The 14523-nt window shown below is 40.7% G+C and overlaps 1 long non-coding RNA gene across 1 annotated transcript in view; it reads left to right on the top strand.

Annotated features, from left to right (window-relative positions):
* Positions 1–12057, top strand: part of LOC119859332 — a 29138-nt gene extending 17081 nt beyond the window's left edge. The window contains exons 2-3 of the long non-coding RNA XR_005294185.2: positions 2586–2753; positions 11717–12057. This is a non-coding gene — a long non-coding RNA (uncharacterized LOC119859332). The remainder of the gene's footprint in view (positions 1–2585; positions 2754–11716) is intronic.
* Positions 12058–14523: the final 2466 nt, after the last annotated feature.

The following is a 14523-nucleotide window of genomic DNA, read 5'->3' as shown; positions in this document are numbered from 1 at the left end:
CACTTAAGAATATATTGACGAAGAACTTTTGTGAAAAGCCAAGTTTTTCTGAACTGTCTAGTGATGTCAAAATGGAAAGGGATGATGGTCAAAAGAAGGTAATTTGACCTTGGAACCTGGAATTAATTACGGCGCATTGCAGGGATAGTGGGACAATTTTAAAGTTGGGCTGCTGCTGATGGAATCCCTGTGTTTGGTGTTTGTTATGGCTACTTCTAGTCCGGGGGTGTGGCAGCATTCGAAGTTCTAGCACCACTGGAGCTTCAAGAACTAGAGCTAATAAGGAAATAATTGATATTACACCCATGCCACCTTATTGTCAATGCTCAATTTAGAATCATATTAATTAAAATACATAATTATAAGCACGCCATATCGGGACATGATGACATGCACAGCATGAAAACAATCACGTGCTACAATATCTATGCAAAATTTTGCTTGCTTTTGATGATTTGCATCACAGCCCTAAAGTTACTTAAACACAGTTTTTGTGTATGAATTATCTAGATCCTGCAGTATTCCTGCTGAAAGCAAAGAATTGAATGTATTTTTTATGAGGAAAAACCAGCTGCTGCCATTGTACTACAGATGTTAATTCAAATTATTTAGCTTCATTATCTGTTTGACATGAGAATCTTACAACTAGAGTACATTAAGAAAGTAATAAATTGTCATAAGTCTTGAGATCCCATTAATGGTGAGTAATGGTTCCAATATTCATTCATTCATTTTTTCATAATTTCAAAGGTAATAAAGCAGGGTTTGCATGGATCCTTTGAAGTTATTTCATTTGTGGTACGTTACTGTTTATTGCACAGCATTAACCATTTGAAAATATCAAATGGTCACTTTTATTGATCAAAGTGATGTTTCGTTTTAATGTCTCCCGGAAAGGTACACAAATGAAATTTCTCAGAAATAGTATTGTTTTCATGCTGTGCATTCTAAACACAGATAGCCAGTTATACTGTAAGCCAAAATGATTTTTTTCACTGTAAAGGTACTCAACTTCCTGATGTTTTTAGAAAATGCCCCAGATCACTGGAAATATGAGTTATATGTGTGCTTAAAGAGTACAAATTGCATGATGCCAGTATTACATGTGCAAGTGAATCTAAAATTAAATTGACAATTTAATAATACACCAAATTTATTGAATTGCTGCAAATATAGCCAAATGTGTCTTACTGCATAAGGGTTTGTGTTGGTGGTGTGGTAATTAGATTGGCAATTTGACACATTGTTTGGCAATATCCTAATATTAGTAATATTTACCCTAGCATTGTTAATGGTCTAGAAATCATATGAAATGATCAGTTGCTGGCTGAGTCAGAATGATGTTTACTCCATGATTTTTCATCCATAAGTGACCACAATTAGCGGGATAACCAAAACTATGAATGAGATGCTGAGAAGGTTGAATGTAAAAAGAGCACAATTACTGGAGACCCTAGGTAAAAAATAACATCTGTCCACAGACACATTGTGTGCTGATTTCAGAATCACTAGAACAGTACTCATACTCTCTGGTAAGATCACAGGCAAACCAGAAAGAGCCAGTTATTGAGAAATATTGTCAAATGGACTGATATCCAAAGGAAAGTGGAAGCTTTACAGATCTGTTGCAACTGTGAAAAATGGAAGGTGCTGGTTGACAACCTCCATATCAGAGCTGACACTTGATGACTGAGAGATGTGACTAAAAAGTCCTTTTAAAAAATTTATTATAATTGGCCTTAGTTTTGCAAAAAGATTAATCCTTAGAAAGTGGGAGAGCTCCCACTGGAATGTTGACATGCCTGAAATTATTCCACATAAACATCTTATTTGTAAGAATAATGGCATCTTAAAGCATCGCATGTGATATGGGGAAAATGTGTATCTCATCTGATGGAATTCATAGATCAAGCATGAGCTACAGAGAGAATACAATGGGTGAGACAACAAAATCTTGGTTATTTTGTAAAGCATTTTGAGATTTACTGATGAAAAATGCTATATCAGAGCTAGGTATTAATTATAGACACTTTGTGATTTATATGCTACACAGCCTGAGACACATGAAGGGCTGCCTTATATGGATCTCTTATTTGGAAAGTAGAAGTGCTATGCTGCTGAACAAATAGCTGTGAGGTGCAATGTGGTCCAGTGGATAGAAGACTCATGTTCTATTCTTGGTTCTATTGTTGACCTGTTCTGTGACTTTGGTTAGATCACCTCGTGTGTGCGCGCACACGCTCTCTCTCTCTCTCTCTGTGGCTCCCATCACCGTAGTATCTGAGCATCTCACAATCTTTAATATATTAATCCATACATCAATTACTCCTTTGTGAAATGTTCTTCTTTGCCTATTTTTCTCCTTCTGCCCTTTGTTCTGTCTTGTCTATTTAGACTGCAAGCTATTTGGGGTAGGGACTTTCTTTCACTATGTGTTTGTACAGCACCTTGCACACTGAATCTACAATCTCATGTGAGGCTGCTGGTGCTATGATAATACAACTAATAAAAAGGAATAATGATGAGGATGAGTAATGTAGTGCACTGAGATGAAAAATTTATTTTACTTTGATCTTATTTTTCAGAGTGGAATACTTCCCCAAGGCAGCTGCCAATGCTGTCACCTTCTGTGGGATTTGTGGAGGGGGAGAGTAAAGTGCTAAACATGACCAGCCGTGGCTCCCCTTTATCTGGAATTCAAGGAAGAGGAATTATGGTGACCCTTTGGTAGCATCTCTAAGCCTGGGCAGCAGGTGAGAGGACTTAATTCTGTTTCTCCAGATATTTTACATTATTTTTAATATTTAGTCTTCTCAGTATGTGTATATTAACTAACTAAATATAATGGTCAAAGAGGCACATCCAGAATGCATCTACATGTTGGCAAACTTTGTCCTGGCAATCTCTGATGGCTTGTGTACACATAGAATAATAGTGTACTACTGCTACCAGTAGTGTGTAATAGTGGTGTGTGTTGCTCTACATCCTTGCCCATGTAAGCCTGGGATCTGACTGGCTCCAGTCAGTAGCACTCCACAAGGGCCTCTGCTCAGGGTGACAAGCAAAGGCCAACGATGGACCCAGCAGATGAGGGTCATGTTAACCAATGGTGGTGAAGGTGGATAAGCTATGACATTGGATTAAACACTCATCAAACCACACAGGTAGGAAGAGGAGCTAGATCTTTGAAATAGTCGTCCATGCCCTCAGGAACCAATGGCCTCTGGCAGAAGAGTTCCTGGAAATGGGGATGGTTTGCCCCTCAAAAAGAAACTCTTTCCCAAGGAGGCAGAGCAAAATGAACAGGCAGCCAGCCATGATAGATTATGATAAAAGCACAAGGGTTAAATCCCCAGTTATTACCAACCTCAGGAGGTCAGGCATTTTTTTCTCAGGCATATGATGGGTATGAACCAAATCCTGCTCAGTGAAGGTGCAGCCCAGATGGCCCTAACTCCCCAGAAGTCCAAGTCAGACCTCAGAGGCACATTCCATGTTGCCACATAGAATGTGTTGACACTGAATAGTACGGGGTATGAGACAGGCCTTGTCCAAGAGCTCACCCACTACAGATTCATAATTGCTGGCATCACAGAGCCCCACCTTCCAGAAAGTGATCAAGTCACTGAAGAAGGAGCAACCTTCCTCCACTCCAGTAGTCTATAGTGTACTCCAGGTGTGGCACTTATGGTTAGACAACCTCTGGCACAGACCTTAATCTTCATGTTTACTTTATGCTCAGCTTCAACACCATCATGGACGTTTATCTGTCCTTGTGGCCTATACACCAAAAGAAGATGTATCACCTGTGGAAAAGGACACATTTTACCACCACCTAACTGCAAAAATCCAGTTTATTCCACCATGTAACACACTGCTAGTGCTCAGACTTCAGTGCTATGACTGGCTGTGATCGACCTGAGTATGAAACTGTGATAGACCCCTGTGGTTTGGCCTTCCCAAATGGCAACACCATTCAACTTCTGACATTGTGTACAGCTTAGAGCTTGTCTGTCATGGGTTCATGGTTTAGACAGTGCAATAACCATCATTGGACCTGGTTTTTAAACAATGAACATGCCATGAAAGAAACTGACCACATCCTCATCAGAAATTGTTCCATAGTGATATTTCAGTGGGTCATCAGCAATGCAGAAGCACCAGCAAACACAAACCATAAACTAGCTGTCACTCAGCTCTCGCTGCATCTTCCATCTGCTCACAAGCCAGACATCCACTACCAGTACAACATCCAGCATCTTTCCCAGGATCCTGTTAAAGTCATGAGATGCACACAGACCACTGAAGATCACATACATAATCTCAGAACCCTCTTGTACAACACAGAGATTATCTGGAGTGGTATATGTAGTGCTATATCATGCTGCAGAAAGCTGAAACAATCAGCTTCAGATGATTGCACAAGAAACCTTGGCTTTCTAAAGAGGCATTTGGATGCTTCTGCCTTTTCACTAATATATCAAGCAGAGAGATGTCCATGAATGTAAACAATTGAAAGGCATTTTCCAGGTCATGGCAAAATGTGGCTGTGGGATCTACATCAATTCCCTAGCTAGCGAAGCAGAGGACAGCCTAAAGCACAGCAATCTGCATTCTGCCTACAGAGCTATCATATGCTTAGCTGGTGTTATAAACTGTCTTCTAAATTCCTATCACAAAACCAAATGGTTCTCCCTGTTCATCAGCAGACAAAGTCTTGGACATATGCAAAACACATTCTGAAGGTGTGCAGAGCCACACGCCTGCTGATGACCATCCACAGCTACGTGACCTAGCAAAACCATGGGGCTGCAGACCCAGGGATGAATTCTGATTGACACTCAAGGAAGTATGAAAGACCATCTGAAAGTTACAGAATGGATGTGCTGATGAACCTGCTGATATTCCACCTGAACTTCAAAAGGTGTCTTGAAACCAGTAAGCATAGGCATGCATCAACTGTTCATAAAATTGTGGGCATCAGGCAGAGTACCAGCAGAATGGAAACACTGTCATAGTGTACTTGTACAATGGTAAAGGATCTTATATTGAGTGTGGAAACTACACAGGCTGATCTCATTGTTATTGGTCCAAGGAAAGGTCTTCATTCATGTTCTCCTTGACATCGTCATCCCCAGCAATCAGGTTTCACTGACAGGTGGATGACTATGGATGCTGCCCTTACTCTCTGGCTTCTGGCTGAGCTACATTGAGAATTTATCTGCCTGCTTCACATGAAGTATATTGATATCAAAGTGGCTTTTGATTTGGGCAACATGTCCGCACTTTGGCTCACACTGAAAAGAGATGGCATTCAAGATGTTCTGCTAACCTTGGTATGTGATCTTCATACTGGTACTGGTGTCAGAGTGCACATTGATTCACGGCTTTCATTGCGTTTCTTCCAACGTGAGGTATGTGTCAGGGATGTACTCTCACTATTCCATCAAGCTACCAACTGGATATTAGGACTTGCCTCTCCATGTCAGAATCAAAGCTGATCAAAAAGTGTTCACTGATCAAGGCTATGCCAGTGACATTACTTTTCTTGAGGAGGAGCAAGAGAATTTCAGCCCTGCCCTTCAAGGTGTTCAAGCTATTGCCTGTACTATGAGGTTGAATGTCTCATGGGCAGAAGACCAAAGTCCAGAACCTTGGAGCTGAGCTTCCAGAACCTGCAGTGCAGGTTAGTTCAAGCACTGTGCAAAACATTGGTGAATTTGTCTACCTCGGTTGCAAACAGAGTGCAAATGATTGCAGTAAACCACACATTCTCTTAGTAGGTCTTGCTGCTTCCTGCATGAAGTCGGTGCTTCACATATGGATGCAAATACATCTGTTTAGTCAAAGTTCAGGATTTATCAAACCTGTGTACTGCCTGTATTGCTATATGGATCCTCTTACAGGCAGTGCCAAATCCTGAACATAAAGTGGTCTGACTTTGTGCAAAACACTATGATCTGGCCTGTATGTTTGTAGTTGCAACAGCTGTGTAATCTTAACAAGATATCAGATGTAGTAATAGGTTTGAATTCCACATGCGTGCGCGCACACATACACGTGCTAGTGTCTAATTTCTGCTTTTAAATAGCGAATAATATGGCAAATTTTTCCCAGAATGGCTGTGAAACAGATGTACAATGGAGCACTATATAATGTGGGTACTGAGGCATTTTTATTGGGAAAATATCCACTTATATTGGATAACTGTGATAAGCAATTGATTGCAAGACTATTCCTGTTCCCTTAGCAGATCCTTCTCAGACATCATTTTTCTTCAGTGCAGACACTGGTGTGGTGGTGGTGCTGGTAATTTTGATCATTTACCTCTAACAATCTTTGAGAGCAAGCATTGTTAGTATCATAGACAGCAGAAATAAAGTGAGTTGCTTACTCCTCAGTGGCAATTCCTTTAGCATCATCATGCCTACAAAGGAAGCAAGTGCACTAATGCTTTATACCAGGACAATAATGCCATGCTATTCAATATATATCTTTTGCTTTACTCACTGCTCTGTCTGAGGGAGTATTGAACAGATTTGGCATTAGTAAAATTCATTGTATTCTATAAGAATACAATGTGAATAAGGATGTCTTTCTTTCTTTCCTGCAGCAATACCATGGTACTGTATTTGGCTACATATGAATGAATTAGGTGTACAGTATAATCTAAAACAGGGTTTTCATTAGTTTGGGTGTGACTTTTGATAAGTGAGAAGGAAGGGGGAAGGTAGACATCATAACTTATGCCAGAGGGTTCACAATTCATCTGTTTTGTAAAAGGCTTGCTATTCCACCACATTTGACATGCTAAGGTCACTTCATTGTCCTTATTTGGGCATTTTACGAACCTTTTTTAAGATTTAGTTTTTCTAAAGTGGCTTCCCAAGTTGTGCATGGGAAGTTTACCCCTCTGATGTATATCAGTTACCCATTTTCCTGCTTGATGAAGTCATGTAGGTCTGTATCCACAAAAACAATGAGGAGTCTAGTGGCATTTTAAAGACTAACAGATTTAAGTGTGTACATAAAACTGTATGGGTTCTAAAGAAGTACATCAGCAGCTTAGACTAATTCAAAATATTATATCACATATATAGATAGAACATTTCCATAACTCTCAAACATAATGTTCCTAAGATTATAACTAAATCACCTGATACACTTAGTTCTTGCTCTGTTTTTTAATTTTTGCTATTTTTTTCAATGCTGTAACAATAGAATGCCCCCAAAATATACCACTAAAAAAAGGGGTTTGTATGTGTGGATAGGTGGGGGATGTTAATAAAAAAGTAAATACAATATTGACAGAGCAGTGGCAGGATATTGTTTCACTGTGGTGGTTTCCCCCTGAAACTGGCATTGCCAAATGAAAATGGAAACAAAACGTGGCTTCATTTGTCCTAAGGTATAAGCTATACCTATAGTATGGCAGCCACTTAAATTGCACTGAGCTGCTTAAAACTGCCTTCACTAATTCAGGGTTGAATTTATTGAAGACTAAGACAGTTTGTTGTTCCCAGAAAAAGTGGGGTTGAGAGTACTGATTAAGCTGAGTAAGAATGGAAAGGCCCTTGTTCCCCTTAAATGATGTCTAATTGAACACTGTGCTAAGGAGAGCTATTTCAAACAAACCTATTGGGAGAGCATGACTGAAGGCCCCCAGACTTGGCTGGAACCCCAGAGACAGAAGGGAAGATTCATAAGCAATATGTATGGCAGACCATGTGGTGGGAGGATTGGAGGACTAGGCCCAAAGAAATCTTTTGTCCTAAATTGGAGGATTGGGCCAAAAGAAATCTGAGGTTCAACAAGGACAAGTGCAGAGTCCTGCACTTAGGACAGAAGAATCCCATGTACCGCTACAGGCTGTGGACTGACTGGCTAAGCAGCAGTTCTGCAGAAAAGGACCTGGGGATTACAGTGGATGAGAAGCTGGATGTGAGTCAGCAGCGTGCCCTTGTTGCCAAGAAGGCTAACGGCATATTGGGCTGCATTAGTAGGCGCATTGCCAAAAGATTGAGGGAAGTGATTATCCCCCCTCTATTCAGCACTGGTGAGGCCACATCAGGAATATTGTGCCCAGTTTTGGGGTCCCCACTACAGAAAGGATGTGGACAAATTGGAGAGTCCAGCAGAAGGCAATGAAAATCATCAGGGGACTGGGGCACATGACTTACCAGAAGAGGCTGAGGGAACTGGGCTTGTTTAGTCTGTGGAAGAGAAGAGTGTATAGGGGTGGGGGGCTGATAGCAGCCTTCAACTCTCTGAAGGGGGTGTTCCAAAGAGGATGGAGCTCGGCTGTTCTCAGTGGCAGCAGATGACAGAACAAGGAACAATGGTCTCAAGTGGCAGTGCGGGAGGTCTAGGTTGGATATTAGGAAACACTATTTCACTAGGAGGGAGGTAAAGCACTGGAATGGGTTACCTAGGGAGGTGGTTGGAATCTTCATCCGTAGCAGTTTTTAAGGCCTGGCTTGACAAAACCCTGGCTGGGATGATTTAGTTGGCGTTAGTCTGCTTTGAGCAGGGGGGTTGGACTAGATGACCTCCTGAGGTCTCTTCCAACCCTGATATTCTATTCTATTCTCTCTTTCCCATCATGCAGATCCATGACCTCTCAGAGCATATTTAGAGACCTCTCAGGTGCGATTTTCCATCCCCAGAAGCACTTGTCTTTCTGGGGTAAATTATCTGTTGAGAAGTACTCAGTGCAGCAAACAGGAGGGCTCAGCTGCACCCTAGCCTTTGTTTAGGTTTAGAGCAGTCTAGAGTGAGCTGCTGTAATGTACATCAGCCTGCAATGGTTCCCAGATGACTTGTCTGTCAGTTGGAGATAGCTAAAGCATCATATTCTAATGTCATACCTTCCCTATAGCCTCTACGCAAGGCTGAAGAAGTAAGTGGCATAGGAGCCAGGTATGCTAGCTCTATGCCAGTTAGGAGATATGGATAGTTTGTACCACCCCAGACAGCACAACTGGAGTGGAGCAGGGCAGTGTATCTGCCCCACCCATTATAATCTGTGTACAACCTGATTTTAGAGTCCTGGGACCTGATTCTCCAGGGCATTGCACCATGTGCAAAGTGAAAAGTGGATGTAAAATTCTGTCAGTCTGAGTTGGTTGCACTTTATACACACGATTCACTCACTCTTGCATGGATATAAATGGTGGCACAAGGTGCCAGGCATTAGAGACTCAGGCTCCATGTTTGTAGCCAAGGTGATTCTGTGGTTAGTTTGCCACCTTTCTCTTCCTTTGAAGTTTGGTGCCAAGCTTCTTGTGTCTCATCCGGAGAGTCAAGATCAGTTCTTGAAAGCCTTCTGTCTCATTAATTTCAAAAAACTTCTGCAACGTTGGCTCACCCTTGTTAGTAGCTGATAGCCCTGAGCCCTGCTTCTCTAGGTGGGAAGGCATTAAAAATTGAAAGTTGGTTTCAAAAGAGCTTATTTGCCCTGAAGCATTTTTCCAAAATATCCCAAGGCAATCAGCACACTTACAGCTGTTCATCAAATTGGCAAGCCTCACTGTACTATGGTCAGAGAAATTATTCCACTGACCTTCATTTCTAATGATGTCTCTGTCATTTTTCATTAGCAGATTATACAACCTTTTGCCTTTCACATTCATCAGGCTTTTTCTCTTTTCAGTGTGGTGCAGCTTTGCTGTTGCTTTGAACAGCCATGCTTACAAAATCTGCTTTTCTTAAGGTGACCTCTGTTTATTCATAGCATGCAGTTTTCAAAACTTTATCTGACCATTAAAAGGAGTGTAAATAATGGGCCTGATTCTGGCACCCTTACTGAGTAATCCCTTAGTCTCTGACTAGGCCCATGGGCTCCAGTCAGTATATTCCATGATATAAGAAACTACCCATCACAAGTTAGGGTATAAAATTGGGCCCCAGATGACCAGGCAAAACATGAATAGTTCCAAACAATACAAAAAACAAGTAACAAGTAGAGCATTGCAAGGTTCAGAAGCATGCCTGATTTCATCAGTTGCTCACTAGTGCCTGCTCTCCGCATTTCTCTTTCCTACAATAGAGAGAGAGATGTTTCAACGGTATTTAAAATGTGCTGAATATAAATGTGGGAATATCACAAGAAACATCTAAATAAAGTTGCACCAAGGGCATTAAACTTATTAAAAAAATCTTTCACTTGCTTGCAGGCAGTGGCTATTGTATTATAGCACAGCCTAGTGGCATTAGCACTAAAGTTCCATACACAGCACAATTAGAAGTGTGTCTGCCCATTGACCCTCTGTGGATTTCCCCCTATTTCATATTTACAGAAACACCTGCACTAAAAACACTCGTGCTAGCTTGACATGAAAATTCATGGAGTTCTAAAAATGCCTCAATTTAGGGTGGCCTATTTGTTGTTCCTTGGACTGCAATATAAATCATGGAGACAGAATGCTTCACCTTCCCTCAAAAAGCCTCCTTTCTTTATAGCCCCCATGTTTCTATCTTTTTGTGACATATTTCTACTTGGCATTCACGCACAACGTATTAAAGAGAGGAAAGTGGAGATGGTTTATTCTACTTACAGGTAAAATTTTAGTAGCACTTAAAACTGCTATTCCACACACCTGGAAATGCTCTTTTTAACTGCCTGCTGATCAGCATATATTCTGAATTCATCATTTTCAATGTGAATGGTAACATTCAGTGGACTACAGATACAGAGCACTTCCTCAGAATGCTGAATTCAGTGTAGCCTTGAAAGCCTCCCCTCACTCACATATGCCCTATTTCCCCCCCAAATAGTTTTATTGCATATAAGCTCTTGCTGACCGTTCAAAACAATACACACTGTAAAGACTATGACTATTCTGGATTATGTTTGGGATGATTATGTATTGTATGCAAAGTTGTTATAGAAAGTACATTGTCTGTTTTACATTAAACATAACTGGGCCAGATTCTCTCCAGCTTAGTGTGCTCTACACAAGACCTGGGCAAGTGGAAAGCACGAAGGTGGTACTAAGCCAATTGTCACTTTCTCCAAATCCAGGTGCTCCCAAATGCTGGCTTGGGCCCCAGAATAAATTGTATGTCAGCTGCAATGACTCCCAGGAAGTGTTCCAACGGCTGTGTATCCCCCAGATGCAGGGGTACATTGGCCATGCCCAGGTGCTAGTAACTAGGAGTGAGGGAGGATGTAGCCTTAAGACACTGGAGGATTCACTCATGCTGGAAGAATCCTCGGGTGGCTGGATCTGCCAGGCTGAAGTCTGCTTTGAGTTGAGGTACCATCACAAAAGCAGGATTGGGCCTAGTTATTTGTAAATATAAGATCATTGATGTGATACAGAGCCACTCAAATACTACTACAGATTGCATATAAAACGAGAATTGAGCAGTAAGACTTCTTTTTAAAGTTACTTTGCATGCAGAGTTGCCTATTTTAAAAATTTTAATAATTTACCTATTTAAATACCATAGGTACCTAGTTTGCCTTACTGTCAATGGCCCGTAAGATTTTATTTAACGTTTGTTTAGACAAGCAGAAAAATGATCAACACTGAACGTACAAGTTTTCCTTTATTATCCTGCACATAAGATTTAAAAAAAAATCAGATAAGAATTACATTTTGTAAAGAAAATAAAATCACTTCTAGACTCGGACTGTAGTCCAAGGTTAACAGTGATGTGATTTATATGAGCAAGTTGTAAACCCCTAAATATTTAAATTTATACTCCACAGAGTCATAGCTAAAACAGCAAGACTGCTGGAGCTCCATTACCATAGGTGACTACTGTACTACATATTAGTGCTATACGGTGTGGCAGTGAATAGTGTTTTCCAAGAAGGCCATCGGTCAGGATTTTGCCAATGCACTTTTGAAAAACCATTAACTGTATCTCACAATTGTCTACTCTGCTATAGTTTGGAAAAAGATTGTAGAGCTGACTGTGTACTTAAATTTTTAAGTTTATTGAATCCTCAAAATCAACATTGTCACCTCCTTTAGGAAAAATAACATTATTATTCAGATATCACTAGGACCACTCATGGTAATAAACACTATGTTTATGAAACACACTTGTAAATTATTTGTCTTATTCCCCCTTCTAGTAATTAGTACACCTAGAAGACGGCAAGCAACTGCTGCAACTTAAAGGGAATTACTCTTTTAGCTCAAGAGCTAGTGGTGTGTGCTTTGGTGCTAAATGTCCTAATTTTAAACCCTGATGATGATGCGTAGTGGAAGCAACTTTATTTTTAAGATGCAATTTTGAATGTTTAACAAGAATATTTGCAGACAGAGAATGACAGAGGCCTTGCAATGTGGTGTGGTTTTTTTTTCATTCCTCATTGAGAATAACCTATCTTTAAAACAATACACTGGGCTCAGTCCTCACTGTGCTGAAAGAAGGTGAATCTAAACCACCTTTCTGGTCCTCGGCTAGTTGAGGGCAAAACCAGCCCCCTACATAATTTAAAGAAGCTAACAGTTTGCTATAAATGGTTGAGGATATGACAAAGGGCTGTTTTCTGTCAACTCACCATATTCCAAGTTGGAAGGGGGATACTCGGCTCCATGGACTTTGTACCACCTGAGGATTCCCGTGTTCCTCTTCTGTCCCTCTAGGGCAGCTTTCCAGCTTCTTTGTACTCCCTGACCAGCGCAAAGCCACTGGAGCTGATGCCCAGGACTGAACCCGCTGTAGCTATATCTTTTCATAAATCATAACAGAATCCTATGGAAGTAATGTAGTAGCTGTAAGTCACAAACACAAAGAGTTCATAGTCCAGCAAAGATGTCACACGGGACAGTAGTTCAAGTGAGGGAGGGCACCGAGAGGACATTGTTGTGTAGACCGTTCTATTAAGCCATCTCAGTCTGCCAGATCTGATCATCTTACCTTCAGTGTATGCAGCAAGGCCCGCTTTTCCAGGCTTTTTCTAGAATACCACTGGATGCAGTCGTCTTCTTAGCGTATGTGCAACGTACCTCAGGTGACACATGACCAGTATTCATCACCAAATTTGGTCCGCTGGTTGGATCATTAGCTTCCCCACACTGGGTACTGATGGGTAGAGTGACATAAATGCTGATCCATGCCCCTCACCAGATGCAGTGTAGCGACAGGTGATGAATCAGGTATGGGTTAGATGGCTGGGATCATTCTTTTGTTGGCATGGAGCTGATTGGCAAAGTGATAAGATGTGCCATGCCAATGCAAGCCCCAGTTACTCTTGTATGCCCTCCTTCCTGCATAGCACTAAATGCACTAGTTCCCGTATCTCCCTAACCGTTGTCAGACATATACTTCCTGATGCTGAAAATTCTTCCTTGTTAGATTTTTCCTGTGTATGGTGCCTCCAAAAGCGTTTATGCCTGGGAAAGCTGGGCTGAAATTAGCCCATTATCTCTAAAAGGGTTTTTGGATCTATTCCATGAAAGGTGCTGTAAAATAGTAAGTTGTTTGTTGTTGTTAAAAACCATTTTGACTTGAAATCCCTTACTCTGCTTTAAGCACTTACACTTGAAGTATTATGCTGGTGTAAATGTAATTTTTAGATGTTTATCTTGCTCTGGAAGAGTTCGCTTTCTTTTAGCTTGAGGGTATTTTTCCTAGTAAGTAGAAGAGAGGGGATCGTTATGTTCTCACTGATGTTTGCTTTATTGATTGTAATTTGTAACTTAACTTGCTGCTGAATTGAGAGACTAGCAGTTGCACTAGGATTCTCTGCGAGTTATTCATTTTTATAGCAATAAGAAGCTGTGGAAGAAGTTCAAAGATTAATAGGGCACAATTTCTAATATCTACAGAATATCAGGAAAAAATAGGAGACTGATTACTCTAGTGCATACACAACATAGCTCAATCTTATTATCCTGCATTAGTCAAATCCATAAGTTATATCTTTAATAAACTTCCAACCTCTTTTAGCCAAAATATACATCCTAGTTGTTTTTATTAGCTACATAAGATTTATTATGCAAAATAATTACACTGTATAAACTATTTATAAAACTGTAAAAGGGACAAAATTGACAAAACACAATCCTGAGATTACATTAACCTCCTTCATCAAGAGCTTGTTGGAAACTTTTGGACAGAACATTTTTTTTCACTGGAAAATGTTCATCAAAACTAAAACTTTTCACTAGAATATATCTATTTAGATGTAACTTCATCATCAGAAAAAGTTCTCTTCTTTGGGCTTGGATAGAACTTCTGATCAAAATGAGAGAAACACAGAGACCCCATAATAGCCAGGTGGCTTATGTAGCTGGGGGAAATCCAGGCTCCATTTCGCTGCTTTGAGTCAGATCAAGATCAGCTCAGCTCTGCCTGATTCAGAGCAAGAACTTGAACCCATATCTTCCGCCATTCTGAGTGAGTGCCATAACACCTGGCTATTCTTTGTTAAGTGTCATGGTTTCATCCACATGTGGAACTGGAAAAGATTCTGACACCTCAAACATTTTTAGCAGGATAGGAAAACTGCCAGCTCTACCTTCATCCTCCAGGTTTTCATTGCCATGGCACATCGCTAAC

This window comes from Dermochelys coriacea, chromosome 7 (assembly GCF_009764565.3).
Source record: "Dermochelys coriacea isolate rDerCor1 chromosome 7, rDerCor1.pri.v4, whole genome shotgun sequence".
Taxonomy (NCBI): domain Eukaryota; kingdom Metazoa; phylum Chordata; order Testudines; family Dermochelyidae; genus Dermochelys; species Dermochelys coriacea.
This window is presented reverse-complemented; position numbering and strand designations above follow the sequence as displayed.